At 48.2% G+C, this 12,183-nt stretch overlaps 1 protein-coding gene across 2 annotated transcripts in view; it reads right to left on the bottom strand.

The window, feature by feature from the left end:
• Positions 1–7,873: 7,873 nt before the first annotated feature.
• LOC133357764 (ankyrin repeat domain-containing protein 10-like) overlaps positions 7,874–12,183 on the bottom strand; it is a 62,642-nt gene continuing 58,332 nt past the window's right edge. For both annotated transcript variants that reach the window (XR_009756992.1, XM_061575880.1), the window contains one exon: positions 7,874–9,935. The gene's annotated coding sequence lies outside the window, so the exon portion shown is untranslated. The remainder of the gene's footprint in view (positions 9,936–12,183) is intronic.

The raw sequence follows: 12,183 nt of genomic DNA on the forward strand, positions 1-12,183 counted from the left end.
GGACCTTTCGAAGCGAGGCCAGTACAGAGAGAGAGAGTTGACGATAGGAAATGTGCGCTTGTATATACACCGCTGAGAATTCGATAATAAAAAAAACAATTTTATGACATTTTTTTTTAACGGGAATACTTTAACGAATAGTTACGCGAATGGCAGCTATTGGGTAGCAGACATAAACCCCCCCCCCCCCCTTGAGTTAATCACAAAATCTCAACGAAACTGATTTGTATTCTTAGGTTTTTTCGGTAAAGTCACGTAGGTAAAACATCAAAATTAATGAAAATAAAACGTCGTTATTTTATTTTATTTTCATTAATTTTGATGTTTTACCTACGTGACTTTACCGAAAAAAACCTAAGAATATGATTCCTTGCAGTCACGAAAGCTTCAAATCTAGAAGAAACTGATTTGTATTTAAAAATAAAAGTTGCCTTCACCCCTACCCAAGATGGCGACCAACGAACTCAAACTAATTAAATAAATAATTCGGGCGGGGGGCGGGGCGAGGGAGAGCTATTGACCAATCGCACGTCGCCCTGCGTCACCACGTGACACGGACGTGACCCATTCGCATGTGTTGTGTCATATCTAAGAGGTCAGAGGTGAGGTGTTTTTAAATCCCTACTGCTGTAGCGCCACCACGCGGGTGCCACTGAGAATTGCACCGGTGAAGTGCCGAGTCCTCGCCATAGCAATGGGGAATTTCCACCAGATGTCAAACTCCACGTTTGCCACGGGCAAGTTCCACTGTTGACTTTCAGCAAATCGTTACAGGGCACTCCCCCACTTACGAACACTCGACTTGCGGAATTGCAGAGATACGAACAAACCTTCTTGGTTCTTTCGGTAAAGTCACGTAGAATGGAAAAAATAAAAAAAATAAAACATAATAAAATAAATTATTATGGAAATAATAAAATAAGAAAAATTTCTTTTTTCATTATGTTTAATTTTTTTATTTTATTATTTCCATTCTACGTGACTTTACCGAAAGAACCAAGAAAATGAATCCCTGCAGTCACGAAAGCTTTAAATCGAAAACGAACAAACCTGTCCCACCCCCGTACGTCCAGATGCCTGTTCTGAACCGAGAGACGTAAGTTCAACCGCTACGCAATATACGGCGGTGGTGGCATCTACATCTGCAGAACGTGAAGAACTGGTGGCATCTACATCTACAGAACGTGGAGAACCAGTGGCATCTACATCTGCAGAACGTGAAGAACCAGTGGCATCTACATCTGCAGAGCGTGAAGAACCAGTGGCATCTACATCTGCAGAACGTGGAGAACCAGTGGCATCTACATCTACAGAACGTGGAGAACCAGTGGCATCTACATCTGCAGAACGTGAAGAACCAGTGGCATCTACATCTGCAGAGCGTGAAGAACCAGTGGCATCTACATCTGCAGAACGTGAAGAACCAGTGGCATCTACATCTGCAGAGCGTGAAGAACCAGTGGCATCTACATCTGCAGAACGTGAAGAACCAGTGGCATCTACATCTGCAGAACGTGGAGAACCAGTGACATCTACATCTGCAGAACGTGAAGAACTGGTGGCATCTACATCTACAGAACGTGGAGAACCAGTGGCATCTACATCTGCAGAGCGTGAAGAACCAGTGGCATCTACATCTGCAGAACGTGAAGAACCAGTGGCATCTACATCTGCAGAACGTGAAGAACCAGTGGCATCTACATCTGCAGAACGTGAAGAACCAGTGGCATCTACATCTACAGAGCGTGAAGAACCAGTGGCATCTACATCTGCAGAACGTGAAGAACCAGTGGCATCTACATCTGCAGAGCGTGAAGAACCAGTGGCATCTACATCTGCAGAGCGTGAAGAACCAGTGGCATCTACATCTGCAGAACGTGAAGAACTGGTGGCATCTACATCTACAGAACGTGAAGAACCAGTGCCATCTACATCTGCAGAACGGGAAGAACCAGTGGCATCTACATCTGCAGAGCGTGAAGAACCAGTGGCATCTACATCTGCAGAACGTGAAGAACTGGTGGCATCTACATCTGCAGAACATGAAGAACCAGTGGCATCTACATCTGCAGAGCGTGAAGAACCAGTGGCATCTACATCTGCAGAGCGTGAAGAACCAGTGGCATCTACATCTGCAGAAGCATGAAGAACCAGTGGCATCTACATCTGCAGAGCGTGAAGAACCAGTGGCATCTACATCTGCAGAGCGTGAAGAACCAGTGGCATCTACATCTGCAGAGCATGAAGAACCAGTGGCATCTACATCTGCAGAGCGTGAAGAACCAGTTGGCAACTACATCTGCAGAGCGATGAAGAACCAGTGGCATCTACATCTGCAGAGCGTGAGAACCAGTGGCAACTACATCTGCAGAGCGTAAGAACCAGTGGCATCTACATCTGCAGAGCGTGAAGAACCAGTGGCATCTACATCTGCAGAACATGAAGAACCAGTGGCATCTACATCTGCAGAAGCGTGAAGACCAGTGGCATCTACATCTGCAGACGTGAAGAACCAGTGGCATCTACATCTGCAAACGTGAAGAACAGTGGCATCTAATCTGCAGAACATGAAGAACCAGTGCATCTACATCTGCAGAAGTGAAGAACCAGTGCATCTACATCTGCAGACGTGAAGAACCAGTGGCATCTACATCTGCAGAACGTGAAGAACCAGTGGCATCTACATCTGCAGAAACGTGAAGAACCAGTGGCATCTACATCTGCAGAACGTGAAGAACAGTGCATCTACATCTGCAGAACGTGAAGAACCAGTGGCATCTACATCTGCAGAACGTGAAGAACCAGTGGCATCTACATCTGCAGAACGTGAAGAACCAGTGGCATCTACATCTGCAGAACGTGAAGAATCAGTGGCATCTACAGTCTGCAGAACGTGAAGAACCAGTGGCATCTACATCTGCAGAACGTGAAGAACCAGTGGCATCTACAGTCTGCAGAACGTGAAGAACCAGTGGCATCTACATCTGCAGAGCGTGAAGAATCCAGTGGCATCTACATCTGCAGAGCTGAAGAACCAGTGGCATCTACATCTGCAGAACGTGAAGAACCAGTGGCATCTACGATCTACAGAACAGTGAAGAACCAGTGGCATCTACATCTGCAGAGCGTGAAGAACCAGTGGCAATCTACATCTGCAAGCATGAAGAACCAGTGGCTCTCATCTGCAGAACGGAAGAACCAGTGGCATCTACATCTACAGAACATGAAGAACCAGTGGCATCTACATCTGCAGAACGTGAAGAACCAGTGGCATCTACATCTGCAGAACGGGAAGAACCAGGGGCATCTACATCTGCAGAACGGGAAGAACCAGTGGCATCTACATCTACAGAACATGAAGAACCAGTGGCATCTACATCTGCAGAACGTGAGAAACCAGTGGCATCTACATCTGCAGAACGTGAAGAACCAGTGGCATCTACATCTGCAGAACGTGTAGAACCAGTGGCATCTACATCTGCAGAACCTGAAGAACCAGTGGCATCTACATCTGCAGAACGTGTAGAACCAGTGGCATCTACATCTGCAGAACGTGTAGAACCAGTGGCATCTACATCTGCAGAGCGGGAAGAACCAGTGTCATCTACATCTGCAGAGCGTGAGAACCAGTGGCATCTACATCTGCAGAACTGTGAAGAACAGTGGCATCTACATCTGCAGAAGCGTGAAGAACCAGTGGCATCTACATCTGCAGAACTGTAAAACCAGTGGCATTACATCTTGCCGGAACCAGTGGCATCTAATCTGCAGAACGGTAGAACCAGTGGCATCTACATCTACAGAACCTGAAGAACCAGTGGCATCTCCATCTGCAGGAGCGTGAAGAACCAGTGGCATCTACATCTGCAGAATGTGAAGAACACCCACCACCCCCCCCCCCCCCCGTCCGTCATCTACATCTGCAGAACGTGTAGAACCAGGGCATCTACATCTGCAGAACCTGAAGAACCAGTGGGCATCTACATCTGCAGAACTTGTAGAACCAGTGGCATCTACGATCTACAGAACCTGAGAACCAGTGGCAATCTACATTCTGCAGAACGTGTAGAACCAGTTGGCAATCTACATCTGCAAGAACATGAACCTAGTGGCTCTACATCTGCAGAGCGTGTAAGAACCAGTGGCATCTACATCTGCAGAGCGTGAAGAACCAGTGGCATCAACATCTGCAGAATGTGAAGAACCAGTGGCATCTACATCTGCAGAGCGTGAAGAACCAGTGGCATCTACATCTGCAGAACATGAAGAACCAGTGGCAACTACATCTGCAGAACATGAAGAACCAGTGGTATCTACACCTGCTGGGATCTGTCCCGTGACCTCCTATCAGCAGAGAGCCTTCGACACTTCACGTGGCCTCAAAGTGCACCTAGCCTGGCACAGGCGCCGTGGTGAAGCCACCGGCGACGTCGTGGTGCATGGCGGGTATTGCTATGATCTTGAGTTATATCTTGATTTGAAGCTTTCGTGACTGCAGGAATCTATAATTTTTGGTTCGTTCGGTAACGTCACGTAGGTTCGAACCAAAGAGTCACGGAGGTGAAAAAGAATCAATTTTAATTTTAAATAAAATTAAAAATAGAAATAAATAAATCACGACGTTTCGATTGCAACACAAGCAATCATAATCCGATGTGCAATCGAAACGTGATTTATTTATATTTTTTAATATTTTTTATTTTTTATTGCAACACAAGCAACCATCATCAGTTGTGTGATGATTGCTTGTGTTGCAATCGAAACTTCGTGATTTTTTAGTTTCAAATTTTTTATTTTCATTTTTTATTTATTATTGCAACACAAGCAATCATCATCAGGTGTGTGATGGTTGCTTGTGTTGCAATCGAAACGTTGTGATTTATTTATATAGATTTTTTAATGTAATTTGTTATTTATTTTTTATTATTTTTCACCTACGTGACTTTACAGAAAGAACCAAAGAGTATGGATCCTTGCAGTCACGAAAACTTAAAATCTAGGTAGAACCAAAGAGCTTCTATTACACTAGTAGGAACCTCCTGGTTACACCAGCCCACAAGGGATTATTGTGTCCGTCGTGCAGGGAGGGGCTGGGTGGGGAGGGTCTGGGTGGGGAGGGTGGGGAGGGGCTGGGTGGGGAGGAGGGTGGGGGAGGGTGGGGAGGAGGGTGGGGCTGGGTGGGGGGTGGGATGGGTGGGGCTGGGTGGAGAGGGGAGGGGCTGGGTGGGGAGGGGCTGGGTGGGGTGGGGAGGGTGGGGCTGGGTGGGGAGGGTGGGGGCTGGGTGGGGGGTGGGAGGGGTGGGAGGGGAGGGGCTGGGTGGGGAGGGGCTGGTCACCCCGTGGTGCCCTTATAAAACTCAACGTTTAACCTACTCACGCCGGCTTGTGCCCGCCCTCACAGTCGGGCATATTTGCGGAATACACCACGCCGCGTTGACCCTGCAGGCCATTGACCGAGCAACCCAACGTTCCTACCAGCTCCCTCCGCAGCAGGACAACGTGTTTATTTGATAAGAGCTCTGTTGCCCGTCCAAGGACGGCTGTTTATTGCAGTAAATCTGAAATTTTGAATAGAAAAATTGTTCAGCTCATGATTATTAATTAGGGTTGCCCCATGTGGAGTGACGTCACCCCCTCATGGTTATTAATGAGGGGTGGGGCATGTGGAGTGACGTCACCTGCTCATGAATATTAATGAGGGGTGGGGCATGTGGCGTGACGTCACCCCTCATGCTTATTGTTGAGGGGTGGGGCATGTGGCGTGACGTCACCTACACATGAATATTAATGAGGGGTGGGGCATGTGGCGTGACGTCACCCCTCATGCTTGTTGTTGAGGGGTGGGGCATGTGGCGTGACGTCACCTACTCATGAATATTAATGAGGGGGGGTGGGCCTCATGTGGCGTGACGTCACGCGCAGGACGGACAGACATTTCTGGGTGAATATCGTCGATAATTATGTGGGGAGCGGTCGTGGAGCGGCCAACGATTATCTGAACCGGTCATGGGCCTCCCCTAGGTCGACTCAGCCTCAAGCGAGATACTTTGTGCGGTGTGTAAACATCGCCACTGGGGAGACAAAGGCGGCCGGGCGTGGTGCTGGCCACTCACTCCCCTCGTGTGCCGTGCCGGCCTTCATAGGCGCTCGCTAACAGCACTTGCCCTTACCGCCTGTTAAGGCTACACGGCGGATCTTTGTCTTTGTATTGTGAGGCCAGTGCTGAAGATATCCAGACACTGGACATGGATTCCCACAGACTTGGAGACCCATAGACTGATATAGAGCCATAGACTCACACAGGCTTACAGAGACGAATAGACTAACACAGACACACGTACAGACCCAAACTTACAGAGACCCACAGGCTCACATCGACTAATATACTAACACACATTGAGACGCACAGACTTAAGAGACCAATAGCACACACAGCTCATACATAGCTTACACACAGCACACACACAGCTCACACATTATTACAAGCTCACACACAGCACACACAGTTCACACACAGTTGATACACAGCACACACACAGCTCATACACACAGCACACACACAGCTTACACAGTTCATACACAGCTTGCACAGCACATACAGTATTACAAGCTCACACACAGCTCACACACACAGTAGTACAAGCTCACACACAGCTCACATACCACACACACAGTAGTACAAGCTCACACACAGCTCACACACAGTATTACAAGCTCACACACAGCACACACACAGCTCACACAGCTCATACATAGCACACACACAGCTCACACAGCTCATATATAGCACACACAGCTCGCACACAGCACACAGATCATACAGCACACACAGTATACAAGCTCATACACAGCACACACAGTATTACAAGCTCACACACAGCACACACAGTATTACAAGCTCACACACAGTATACACATCATACAACAAGCTCATACACAGCACACACACAGCACACACAGTATACAAGCTCACACACAGCACACACAGTATACAAGCTCATACACAGCACACACACAGCACACACAGTATTACAAGCTCACACACAGTATACACATCATACAACAAGCTCATACACAGCTCACCGCCGGTCAAGACTCAACGAGCAGAGATAATCTGTTTATGCATTTTTGAAAATTTTATTCCAAAGTTGAGAAACGAGAGCATTTCACTTTCAGAAAACCCACCAAACATTTTGTACACTTCGGAGTAAACCATCGCACGTCCGAACCATCTTTTTATTTTTTTTACAGTATCACAAACGAATAGAAAAGAAGAAAAAAAACACAGAACACTCATCTTGTGTTTAATAAATTATTATAAAAAAAACCTTGAACATATTTTCACTCTCTTTAGTCTTTTACATCTCGACCAAGAGACTTGGCCAAAGTATCCGCGAAGAGAAACGAAACAACAACAAATCTTCTTGGTTCTTTCGGTAAAGTCACGTAGAAGGGAAATAATAAAATAAAATAAAACATAAAATAAAATAATATTTTATGTTTTATTTTTATTATATTATTATTTCCATTCTACGTGACTTTACCGAAAGAACCAAGAAGATGATAATGATTGTCGATTTAAAGCTTTCGTGACTGCAGGGATTCATCTTCTTGGTTCTTTCGGTAAAGTCACGTAGAAGGGAAATAATAAAACAATTCTCACGACGTTTCGGCCACAACGCAAGCAGCCGTCCTCAGGTGAAGACCAGGTCTGTTGGAAAGACAGCGTCTGAATGAATGAAAAATATTAAATAAATGGGTTCATTCAGAAGCTGTCTTTCCGACAGACCTGTTCTTCACCTGAGGACGGCTGCTTTCGTTGTAGCCGAAACGTCGTGAGAATTATTTTATTATGTTTTATTATTTCCCTTCTACGTGACTTTACCGAAAGAACCAAGAAGACGAATCCCTGCAGTCACCAAAGCTTTAAATCGAAACGACAAAGTTTTAACCCTTTGCCTTTTAGTTTATCCACCCCCCCCTTAGATGTGGACGGAGTGGACGGGGGTTGAGAGACTTTACCCAATCGCAGGCCCCAGTCACGTGGTCCTGCTTTCCTCTGGGGGTGCACCCGAGGCTGAATGTTCATAGGACGGAGTGCCTGCAGCAGCAGCTCGCTCATCCGAACCATACATCACCACACCGGCTCAAGTACGGCTTTGGCGATGGCTGGCGGTAGTAGTTGCGGTCATTTCTGCAAGGCGCGGAAAACCGGCGCACGGTATCACGATGCCACCGAGGTTTGAATCGCATGGGAATCAAACTCGGTGGGGACCTCCGTTGAGGCCGTGTGAGCGCGTCGTACCCCCGGCCGCCGATTTGTTTGACGCGCCACGGCGAGTCGAGACCGACGGTGGCTGTGCGAGCGTGATTCGAACTCGGGTCGCCGGGCCTCGCAGTGCAAAGCGCTAACGACTACCGCGCTCCCCACACATACGGGGACACAGGCGCACGCACACACACTCTGTACGAAGATACACAGATGCCCCCAGCACGTAGCCCTGAGACGTGCTGTTAGCGAGCACCGACAAAGGCTGGTACGGCACACGATGGGGGCGGGTGGCCAGCACCACGCCCGACCGCCTTTGTCTCCCCAGTGGCGATGTTTACACACCGTATACTGTGTATATGCACGGACACGAACACATACCCAGAGACACAAATTTCCCCCCCGTATAGTCTCTAACAGATTCTAGGGGCAAGTGCTGTTAGCGAGCACCTATGAAGGCGAGCACGGCACACGAGGTGGTGTGGGTGGCCAGCACCACGCCCGACCGCCTTTGTCTCCCCAGTGGTGATGTTTACACACCGCACCAGGTACTCATTTGAGGCTGAGTCGACCTAGGGGAGGCCGGGGACCGGTTCAGATAATCGTCACTGGTGTTGGCCGTGGGCGGGAATCGAACTCGGGTCGCTGGGTTCATAGCGCAGCGTAGCGCTAACCGCTACCATTCCGCTCCCCACATAAACACACACACACGCACACACCTACACGCAACAACAACAACCGCCATTCACCACTAAGTGGCGGTGACGTCACCACGGCGCTTGTGCCAGGCCATGTGCACCTTGAGGCCACGTGAAGTGTCGAACGCCCGCTAGCAGGAGGTCACGGGGCAGACCCAGCAAGTGCCACAGGTTGACTGACCGAGATGACCGAGATGACTGGCTGATGCACAACCTGTGCCCCCTACTGTGCCAACAGCATATATACACACGCACCGACACTCATACACACATACATATCATCTGATTATACAATGACAATCACACAGGATTACCAGTCCCTAATCTTTGGTAATCTGATTACAATACCGCTGTTTGTGTGCGTGCGTGGCGTGCCGTGTGTGACGTGGGTGCCGTGGGTGTGCGTGGAGTGCCGTGTGTGTGCCGTGTGCGTGGTTTGTGTGTGTGTGGCGTGTGTGTGCGTGGCGCGTGTGTGCGTGGCGCGTGTGGTGCGTGTCTGTATTCGTGGCGTGTGTGTGCGTGGTGTGTGTGTGCGTGGCGTGCGTGGCATGTGTGTGTGCGTGGCGTGTCTGCGCGTAGCATGTATGCGTGTAGCGTGCGTGGCGTGTGTGTATGCGGGGAGCGGTGCAGCAGCGGTAAGCGCCACGCTGCACTACAAATCTGGCGACCCGAGTTCGATTATCGCTCACGGCAAACACCAGTGGCGAATATCTAAACTCGTTCTGGGCCTCCCCTGGTGCGGTGTGTGTAGCAGCACCACGGAGGCGTGGTGCTGGCCGCCCACCCGTTCGTGTGCCGTGCCGGTCTTCATAGGCGCTCGCCAACAGCACTTGCCCCAACAGTCTTGGTGGTAGAGGCTACACGGGGGATCTTTGTCTTTGCGTGGCGCGCGAGTGGTGAACACAATCGAAGGGGTTCCCAGGGCGAGACGTTCGCCGCCCCATCCAGGTACCCACAATGCCTTGGAGCTGCGGATCACAAAATCAACCGTGGCGTTACTGACAATCGACGATTAACAATTCCGATTTAAAGCTTCTTTCGTGACTGCAGGGATTCATCTTCTTGGTTCTTTCGGTAAAGTCACGGAGAAGGGAAATAATAAAATAATAAAAATGGAACATAATAAAATACAATTCTCACGACGTTTCGGCCACAACGCAAGCAGCCGTCCCTCAGGTGAAGAACAGGTCTGTCGGGAAGACAGCGTCTGAATGAACCCATTTATTTAATATTTTTCATTTATTCAGACGCTGTCTTTCCGACAGACCTGTTATTCACCTGAGGACGGCTGCTTGCGTTGTGGCCGAAACGTCGTGAGAATTGTATTTTATTATGTTCCATTTTTATTATTTTATTATTTCCCTTCTACGTGACTTTACCGAAAGAACCAAGAAGATTAACAATTCGTCATTTAATTACGGGCTAATGATACATTTTTACAAACATTTGAAAGTCGCAATCAAATCCAGGTAGACGAAATGGAAAGTCGGCCAGAAGCAACACCGAAGGTCATCCAAGCGAATCCCGTGCTCCTTCACGGAGATGTTGAACAACTCCACGAATGAGCGTCATTATACGTGCGGCAGGAAACCCCCCCGGGGTGCCCGGAGGAAAACCAAACGCATACAAGGCGGCGGCAGGGGTCAAGACCCAATCCCCGCACGGATGGAAATTATCCTCACTTATACCCTAAGTTTTTTCGGTAAAGTCACGTAGGTACAAAATTAAATTCAAATTAATAAAAATAAAATAATAAAAATCACGACGTTTCGGAGGCAACACAAGTCTCCGTCATCAGGTGGGACCGTCACAGCCAGATTTGCTGCATCAAGTGAGGCAGGGATTCAAAGATGCAAGCTCTTAAATACAAGTTAAGGGGGAGGAGGGGTGAGGAGCTTATCAGAATGTGGTAGCCAATGAATGGAACACCATGTGATCTTTTAACCCCGCCCCTCCCTCCCAATACGTTCCATTCATTGGCTACCACATTTTGATAAGCTCCCACCCCTCTCCTCCCCCTTAACTTGTATTTAAGAACTTGCATCTTGAATCCCTGCCTCACTTGATACAGCAAATTCAACTGTGACGGTCCCACCTGATGACGGAGACTTGTGTTGCCTCCGAAACGTCGTGATTTTTATTATTTTATTTTTATTAATTTTAATTTCATTTTTTACCTACGTGACTTTACCGAAAGAACTGAGAGTATGAATCCTTGCAGTCACGAAAGCTTCAAATCTAGAATTATCCCCCGCTTGCCATCCCGCCATCATTCCCTATAGAACTAAAAAAGCTGAACAATTACAGTCATTGGTTCTTTCGGTAAAGTCACGTATGTAGAAATAAAATACAATTTTAATAAGTCACAAATTAAATAAATCACGACGTTTCCAACGCAACACAAGCCGCTCATCATCAGGTGAAAATGGGGCAAAAGACACAGCGAGGGAACACACAGGGAAGGACATCAGACACGGAGCACACACAGAACGGCAAACTGCACGGAGGCAAATACAGCAAGAAACTTAATGCGATGCAAACCAGTCGGCCAACAACACAGTTAGACACTAACCTGGTTGACCACGTATTTAAAAAGACTGCTATTTTTACCAAGTTATGCTCACTGAGCTGTTTAAGCTCGTTTGTCAGAAGCAAGCTGGACACAAATGATAGCTGGGAAATATATAGCAGCAGCAGCAGCCGAATACTCGAAACACGCGACGTTGATTCTAAATGTGGAGGGGGAAAACCGGGGGACCCGGAGAAAAATATACGCGACCACGGAGAGAGAGAGACACGCAAACTCCAAATATACAGCAGGCGTCACAGGGTCGGGATCGAACCCACGACCTCCTGTAAACCAGGCGAGGTAGTTAACATCTCATCATGGAGAGAGACACGCAAACTACAAATTTACAACAGGCGTCAGGGTCGGGGTCGGGATCGAACTCACGACCTCCTGTAAACCAGGCGAGGTAGTTAACATCTCACCACCATGGAGAGAGACACGCAAACTCCAAATATACAACAGGCGTCACAGGGTCGGGATCGAACCCACGACCTCCTGTATACCAGGCGAGGTAGTTAAAATCTCACCATGGAAAGAGAGGGACACGCAAACTCCAAATTTACAACAGGCATCAGGGTCAGGATCGAACCCACGACCTCCTATAATATACCAGGCGAGGGAGTTCACATCTTACCACCGTGGCGGCC

Source organism: Lethenteron reissneri, chromosome 59, assembly GCF_015708825.2.
Source record: "Lethenteron reissneri isolate LAM-NWPU_2019-01 chromosome 59, ASM1570882v1, whole genome shotgun sequence".
NCBI lineage: Eukaryota > Metazoa > Chordata > Hyperoartia > Petromyzontiformes > Petromyzontidae > Lethenteron > Lethenteron reissneri.